Source organism: Myxine glutinosa, chromosome 1 (genome assembly GCF_964187855.1).
Source record: "Myxine glutinosa chromosome 1, kmMyxGlut1.1, whole genome shotgun sequence".
NCBI lineage: Eukaryota > Metazoa > Chordata > Myxini > Myxiniformes > Myxinidae > Myxine > Myxine glutinosa.
In genome coordinates this window covers 389429437-389437660 of record NC_136261.1, presented here as the reverse complement: position 1 = coordinate 389437660, position 8224 = coordinate 389429437, and the positions used below count along the sequence as shown (strand labels likewise).

Below are 8224 nucleotides of genomic sequence, written 5' to 3'. Positions count from 1 at the left end.
GAGAGATATTGTTTCCTGGCTCTCCTGAGGGTGGACACACACTTGTTTTGGGCTTTGTGAAAGGAAATGAGATTTCCTTCCATTGGAATTGCTTTCCAGGAGACGAAGGCAAGTTGTTTCTGGGCAACAGCCTCACCACAAGATTCCATATACCATGGACGGGAGGAAGGGTATGACAACTGAAGACGAGATGGGATAAATCTGTGCATGAGAGAGAGGAATTTACTTTGGAAGCATTCCCAGGATGAGTTGATGTCAGAGACGGTAGAGATGGGAGACCAGTCCAGATGATTGATGGCTGCTTGAAGACCATGCCAGATGGCCTGAGTGAAATGCCAGACTCGTCGACGCTGAGGAGGCTCTCTGAGAATGGTCAGAGAGATGTCCACTTTAACAAGCACATGATCAGATGAGCCGATTGGAGCAGAAGAAGAGCAGCAGACGTTTTCAGGGAAGTTAGTCATAACCAAGTCCAGAAGAGAAGATGCTCCGTTGAATGAGATCCGGGTCGGGAAATTGACAGATTGTGTCAGTCCCAGTGAGTCGCAGAAATCCTTTGCTGAGGAGCCATGGCTGGTGAGAGAGGTACCTACACCCAGCCAACTGGCATGGTGACAATTGAAATCACCACATATGAGGAAGAGAGAGAGTTGGGATGGGAAGATAGAAGTTGGTCCATATTATCAGACAGCGAGATGTAGATGGAGTCACCACTGTTTGGTGGACGGTACAACACACATCTGAACAAAAGGTGGGAGCGAAGGGGAAGCCGTAGCCAAAGGTACTCCTGGGGGTGAGGTGGAGAGAGGGCAGTGCAGGGCAAGTGAGGAAGAGTTTTTTTTAGAAAGATAGCAACCCCACCTCCAGGATGAGGCTCAGGTCTATCATACCGGAGGAGGGAGTAACCTGGGAGAGATACCAAGGAATCAGAGACATCATGAAGGAGGAAAGTTTCTGTTAAGCAGATCACGTCTGTTTTGTCAGAAGCAACCTGTATGGAGAGATCAGTCAGGTTTCAGCGAAGGCCCCGGATGTTTGAGGTCCATACCGTCAATGAAGAGGAAGGGGGAGCATCGGATACAGAACAGGGGAGGGAGGGGTAGGGTAAGATGTGGAAGAGGAGGAAGTGGTCGGGAGAGCTGTTGAAGGTGTGTCAGATATTTCAGAATAGCTTGGAGAAAGGGAAGAATGGGGCAGACAAAAGGTTTGATGGTGATTGGGCGAGGCACAGTGAGGTGTTTTTGTGGAGGGGGAAGAGCGAGGCAGAAGGTTGGGGGAGATTAAAGTGAAAGTTCGAAGGGGGAAAAAGTGGGGAGGATGCTTTGAGGAGGAGGGGTGCGAGGGGAGTCGAGGAGGGGAGGTGCGAGGGAGAGTCTTGGAGGGGAGGGGTGTGGGGGGAGTTTAGTAGGGAAGGGGCAAGGGGGGAAATTTGAAAGGGATGGGTGGTGGGGAAGTTTTGGAGGGGAGGGGCAAGGGGGTAGATTTGGAGGGGAGGGGTGATGGGGACGTTTTGGAGGGGAGGGGTGATGGGAAAGTTTTGGAGGGAAGGGGTGATCGGGAAGATTTGGAGAGGAGGGGTAGAGGGAAGATTTGAAAGGGATGGGTGATGGGGAAGATTCGGAGGGGAGGGGCAAGGGGGAAGATTTGAAAGAGATGGATGATGGGGAAGATTTGGAGGGGAGGGGCAAGGGGGTAGATTTGGAGGGGAGGGGTGATGGGGAAGTTTTGGAGGGGAGTGGTGATGGGGAAGTTTTGGAGGGAAGGGGTGATGGGGAAGATTTGGAGGGGAGGGGTGAGATTGGATTTTCGAAAGTGTACGATTAATGGGAAAGGAACATTTATTGCAAAATGAGTTTCTTGTGACCTTCGGGTCAAAAATACGTTTGAGTATGCTGAAGGAGGGGTGGAGTGCAGGAGAGTTTAGGGAATGTAGAAAAGAGGAACTGTAAGAGATGGCTATTGGTTTATATGGGTGTCAGACCAGTTGCATCTCATGGTTCCTGTTGGTTTTAACCGAATCTGGTTCCTGTAGAAACTGATAGAAACCCACAGAAATGTCGTACTGGTTTCAATTTGTTTGTTTCGGATTTTTGACCGGGGTTTCATTGAAATCGTTTTACTCCAATAACTTGTGAACCACAGGAGGGATTTCAGCCAAACTTGGTGCAGGTGTGGCCTGCGATACAAAGATGAACCGATTACATTTTCAGTTCAACAGGTTAGAGGTCACGGGTTTTTTGAAAACCAGTTTCCGGATCATAAGTCCAGTTAGAATCATTTGTTGTTTTCTCTCTTCTCCTTATCCCTTTTTCCGATCTCGCGCTCTCTGTCATGTGACCTTTAGTGGAACAGTGGGTTGACCTGTAACTCGGGCGGAGGCAAATCCATTGCGGCATTCGCGTCAAATTCGGTTTTGCAGTTTGTATTGTGATGAATTTCTTGAATACCATGCATGACGTGTGTACTTCAAGTATGTTGTGAGTAATATATGTTTACATGTTATACATGATGTATTTGGTTTAGTATGTGTGGAAACTGGGTGGAAGGGTTAGAGTGTCCTTTCTGAGTTTGGGAGGTTGCTGGTTCGAACCATCAATGCATTATTTGGCAGATCTCATGACACTATGTAAATGCTGTGTGGTGCAATTACTGTTATTAGCAAACCTGGAACGAAGTTCAGGGGAGCTTATGCGATAGCGCGTTGTCCGTCCGTCCGTCCGTCCGTCAACGCTTGAAACTTCTTCCTCGAAACAAATGATATTTCTTGTGTTGTGTCTGAAGTTTGTTCTCGGCAGTTAAAAAATCGGGGTCAAAGTGGATCCAGGTATAAACCCCAAAATATGTATTTGCTTTCTTCTCTGAAACTACACACACTATTTCGATGAATCTTCACCACAACCTTCACCTCCTGTAACGTACCAAAGTTTGGTAAAGGTATTATAAAAATTGAGGTCTGACGAGGTCTACGGGGTTGGGGAGGGGAAGGGATTGCCCCCCAAAATAGGTATTTTATTGTTTATTTGTTTAAAGTCTTATGATTATGTTAGTATCTGGTATACATGCTGCCCTGGTATACATTAAACATGATTCTACACGCTGTCCTGTCTTCGAGCAAGCATTGAAATTGGTTTAAAATACCTTTAGTCAGTGCAGTGTACTGTTTATTCCACCAGGTGAGCACCAGCGGTATTTCCCCTATTTTTATATTCTTGGCCTACCAGTAAAAAGCCCGTCAAAGATGACGGGTTGGAAAAGTTTATTCGAGGGTACTGTCTCGTGAGTGTGCAAAGACTGAAGCCTCGGCCTAGTGTCAGGTGTGCTTACATCTTCTTTATTTATGAGACATAATATAGATGTAAATTAACACTTTCTACTCTGCGCCCAATTTTTTAATTTAATACTGACACTGTTATCCAGGTGTGGTTTGCACTTTGGGGCATGTTGTCATGCTGTCCCTCCAAGTAAGGGTGTAGGTCGGTCTTAACCTTTAGCCAAGTAACAATAGTACGAAATACACCAAATGTATGTACGTATGTATGTACGTATGTACACGTATCGTGTATGTGTATATTTACAGTACCTTCAGAAAGTATTCACACCCCTTGACTTTTTCACATTTTGTTGTAACAGCCTGAATTTAAAATGGATTAAATTGACATTTTTTGGTATCTGATCTTCCCATAATGCCCCATAATGTCAAACTGGAATTCATTTTATGGAATTTATTCATAAATTAATTAAAAATGAAATACTGAATGGTAATCTAGCAACAGGACTGTTTATGTTTCACCCTCACGGGTGAAATTTGGCAACTTGTTACTATCCTTTAGTGGAATGCAATCCAAAAAGAGATCTGGTTTCACCAAGAAATTTAAACCTCATTTCAATATTTACACTGGTTCATATCGAGTTCGTTCCATTGTTATCCACCCACGTTCAAACAAACCAACCGGTCTGACAAACCCTAATCCGAGCAACAAGTTTCAAAATAAAACAAGTAAATATCATAGCAAATGTTTGTCATTGGCTTTGACAAGTTGAACTGTTCACAGATGACGTGTTTGCATTCCTGTGCTGACGTCACAAAACTGAATAAATAACCTGCCTCGTCTTCTGGAACGTTGCGATCTTTGTGTGAAAATCTTCATCACAAGCGTTAATTGTGGGTTCTGTTGCTCGATTTTGGAATCAATTTGTTTTCGACCAACAAGGGTTCATCAATATCTGTGGGTTTGTATAGAAGGATAAATGCTGGATAAGTGATGGTTCAGTTTAAAGGATACATTTGTTGGAAATGATTGTGGATATAGAAAAGTAGTTTCCTTCGTATCCATAGATCATCGAGCAGGTTTAACATAAATCTGGTTTAAACATGAGGAAAACATTTACCGGTAAAACAATGGCATGTTGTGTCGTGATTGTGATGTCTGCGAATTTATCTCTTCCATAAGTAAAAATTCTGTACATTTTTGTTCCTCACCCTGAAACGCTCTTCATATTGCAAGATAAATAAATTAACAACATAGTGATGTCCCTGGGCCTGCCCCCAGTGTACAGCTCTCCAACCCCCATCCTCTTCCCCCATCTATATAATAATAGCGTAAGGACTCGACTTTGTTATCCCTTTTACGCCGCACCCAGTGACCCGATGCCCACGGCACTAATGGATTTACGATCTACGAACCGCGCTCTTTGTTTATCACGTACAGCCATACTCGAAAAATCTGAATTAGCCGACGTTGGGGCCCAAAAGCTTCCGATTAACTGCCGATACGACGCCATCTTACGACGCCATCGTATTGGCGTCTGCTGGGCGAAGGCGAAGCAAGCCGTCCGCTGATTGGACAAGCGAAGGCGAAAGCAAGCCGTCCACTGAGTGGACAATCCAGAGCATGCATTTGTGCCGGTGTCGGCGATCGTTGTTCATAAACGCACTCTTCATTCTCATCTTTCTTCCTAACTCTTACTCGGACAAGCAAATCCCCTATGCCATCCATAATGGTACCCTCTATGCATACACCACATCCTCCCTTCCGTGGATGTTCCTCGGGTTTCGGCTAGTTTATATGAAATTGAGTAAAAGGTAACATGGGGTTAATATCAAAGAGAATGAATAAACTGATAATTTGAATTGATCGGGTGTGGATGAACCCCAGGCATGGTGGATTAACTGGTCTCCTGTGTCGAAGTTCCTTGTACTTCCTTTGTACAAAGAGACAATGTACAATTAACATGGAATTTAACTTGCGATTTATATATTTAAAAACAATGTACTCAGACACAAAATAAATAAAGACAAGATAAATGAACAAAAATCTGCCCCATGAGATGTGTTGGAAAAATAATGACAATTTCATCATATTTCATGAGAAGTTTTGAAATGGTATTGCAAGGTATGATATTCGTTTTGTTTTCCATATTGTTTTTTAGGTTGTTTTGTTTTTTTCCAAGTAAAGATAGTAATTGCTTCTCTCCTGTCTTCCTGGTCAGCAGGTTCCACATCTCTGTTCCTGAAGAAATGGCCGCCGCCGATATAAATGGTAAAAACGATCTCACTTTTGTACTCTGTTTGCAATTTTTTAAAACCCTGCTATATCTTTGGCCGAGGTTATCGTTGTTATCGGCAGCCGTTTCCATGCTTGCATGTGTAAGCCAACATTTATTTTATTTACTCATTTACAAGATCTCCAGATGAAGATCATTAATTCCTTCAGCATATATCCAGATCAATAAGTCTAAATAGCTGGAGCTCCAGATTTCTCCAGACATTCTGCAGAGTTTAAACGAGTAACTCCCATTCCATGGTTCTTGGTCTTTCATTTGCTGAAATCAAATGAGTTGTAAAACACAATATTCTTTACATTTTAAACACCCCTTCTATGGGATAGGGGAAGGTTTATTGCTGTTGTAGGGTTTGTTTCTACAATTAGTGCCCCAATTTTTAATGGTACCACAGAGTTTCTTAGACCCCAAACCCCAGGAGTTTCCAAGATGCCCCCCTCGCACCCCAAGTAGTAATCCAGCGTTTAGATAAAATATCTCACCAATTCAAATTTGACATATATGTAAAGAAAATATCGGAATCCACAAAAATCTTTTGATTTTCTTTAAACTCATCACAAACTAAAAAAAAATCGTCGAATTATGACGTCATAATTACGACACCAATGACATCATCGTTAACAGCACCTATTCCCAATATAGAGTTATTTACCATGAGCCAGCTTTCAATTTTTTCCATGAAGCGGTTTTGGAGATATAGAGGTGCAACGTTTTTAGGCTTTTCCAAGATGGCGCCTGTACCACGTGATGTATAACGTCATAATTATCATTAAAAACAATTATACAGGAGGATCCGCTCATATTCTGAAAATTTTCTGTCTATCGGACAAGCAGTTGCAGAGGATTTTTTTTTTCATACCGTTCAGATCAAGGGCTTGTACTTGTCGAATTATGACGTCATAATGAAGGCACCATTGACATCATCATCAACATATCTTATCTACCATGGAAAGTAGTTGACAATGAGCCATGTTTCAATTCTTTCCATTGAGCAGTTTGGGAGATATAGAGGTGTAACGTTTTTCCAAGATGGCGTCCATACCACGTGACCTATGACGTCATAATTATGAATAAAAAATTATGCAGGCGGAGGCACTCCCATGGTAAACTTTCGCATCAATCGGACCAACGGTTGCCGAGAAATGAATTTTTAAAATGCAGACACATACGCCGCACGCACGGACGCACCCGAATGCCAAACCCTGCTTTTTGCTTCGCGAGTGCAGGGTAACTAGAGGGTATTCATAGAATACTTACCCTGCGCAATCCAACTTGGTGTGAGCCAACTCTTCTGTTTTTTTACATTTTTTTTCTTTGATCCAATATGGCTGCCAGACCACGTGAGCAATGACATCATACATTTATATTCTCTAATAGAATTGTTGCATAGATCATGCTCAATACATTTCAAACTGATCAGACTAAGCGTTGTCCCTGTCTTATTATGACGTCATAATTATGGCACCAATGATGTCATCGTTAACAACACCTATTCCACAAATGGAGTTCTTCACAATGAGCCATGTTTAAATTTTTCCATGCAGCGGTTTTGGAGATATAGAGGTGCAACATTTTTCGGTTTTTCCAAGATGGCGCCTGTACCACACGACCTGTGACGTAATGATTATGATTATCATTAAAATATTCTAAACTAGGAGGGGCTCCTCTGGTGAAAATTTCGCGTCCATCAGACCAACAGTTGCTGAAAAAAAATGAATAATGATTGGATGGATAAGTGTTGTATTTGTCGAATTATGACGTCATAACGAAGGCGCTGATGACATCATGACGACCGATGACATCATTGACATATCTGATTCCCCATGGGGAGTACTTGACAATGAGCCAGGTCTCAATTTTTCCATGGAGTGGTTTCAGAGATAGAGGTGTAACGTTTTTCCAAGATGGCGCCTGCACCAGATGACCGATGACATCATAATAATCATTAAAATATTCTACAGGAGGAGTCGCTCCTATGGTGAAAATTTCATGCCAATCGGACCAACGGTTGCCGAGAAAATGAATTTTTAAAATGCAGACACGTGCGGCACACGACACACGGCACACGTACGCACCTGAATGCTTATCTTCGCTTTTCGCTTCGCGAGCGCAGGGTAATAATATATTTATTTAGTAGCAGTTTACCCACTCCCCAGATTAGGTGGAGTTTGCGCATTATTTACTAAATGAAAGGTCTAAATGAAATGGTCTAGTGTAATATTTCCAAATTTAATGCGTCAATGTGAGTCATGTACAGTGAAAAAGAAAGGAGGAAGATTGACAGTTTTGAAATGTGGTGTTCGAGATTTAAAAATTTTTAACTAGCATGGAGTGCAAGAAAAACACAAATGTTATTCTTTCAGTCCGTGGAATACTTCCACACAAAAACACCCCAACAACGAGACCTGATCAGCCAACCCCCTCTCTCTGTCTTCCTCCACCTCGTTTCTGCTCTTGCGCCCTCTGCCTTCTCCATGGTTTATTGAAGCATCGCATGAGCTGAAGATCGCTAAAGGCTACGGAGTGGCATCATTGGCTGAGGGTGCTGCTGTGCCCCTGATACAATGGCATCTGCTGGTTAGGGCAGGAATTTGGACCTGGCCATGGGGCCGGCGACAGCTTACCGATTCTTTATCGTCCAACAACTAATGTCAGCACACAG

The 8224-nt window shown here is 42.9% G+C and overlaps 1 long non-coding RNA gene across 1 annotated transcript; it reads right to left on the bottom strand.

Moving 5' to 3' along the window:
- Positions 1-6827: 6827 nt before the first annotated feature.
- On the bottom strand, positions 6828-7628 carry LOC144889849 (uncharacterized). Its single transcript, XR_013622112.1, has 2 exons — positions 7488-7628; positions 6828-7172 (listed from the first exon to the last, which is right to left on the bottom strand). It is a non-coding gene; the product is annotated as an uncharacterized LOC144889849 (long non-coding RNA).
- Between the last annotated feature and the right edge of the window lie 596 nt (positions 7629-8224).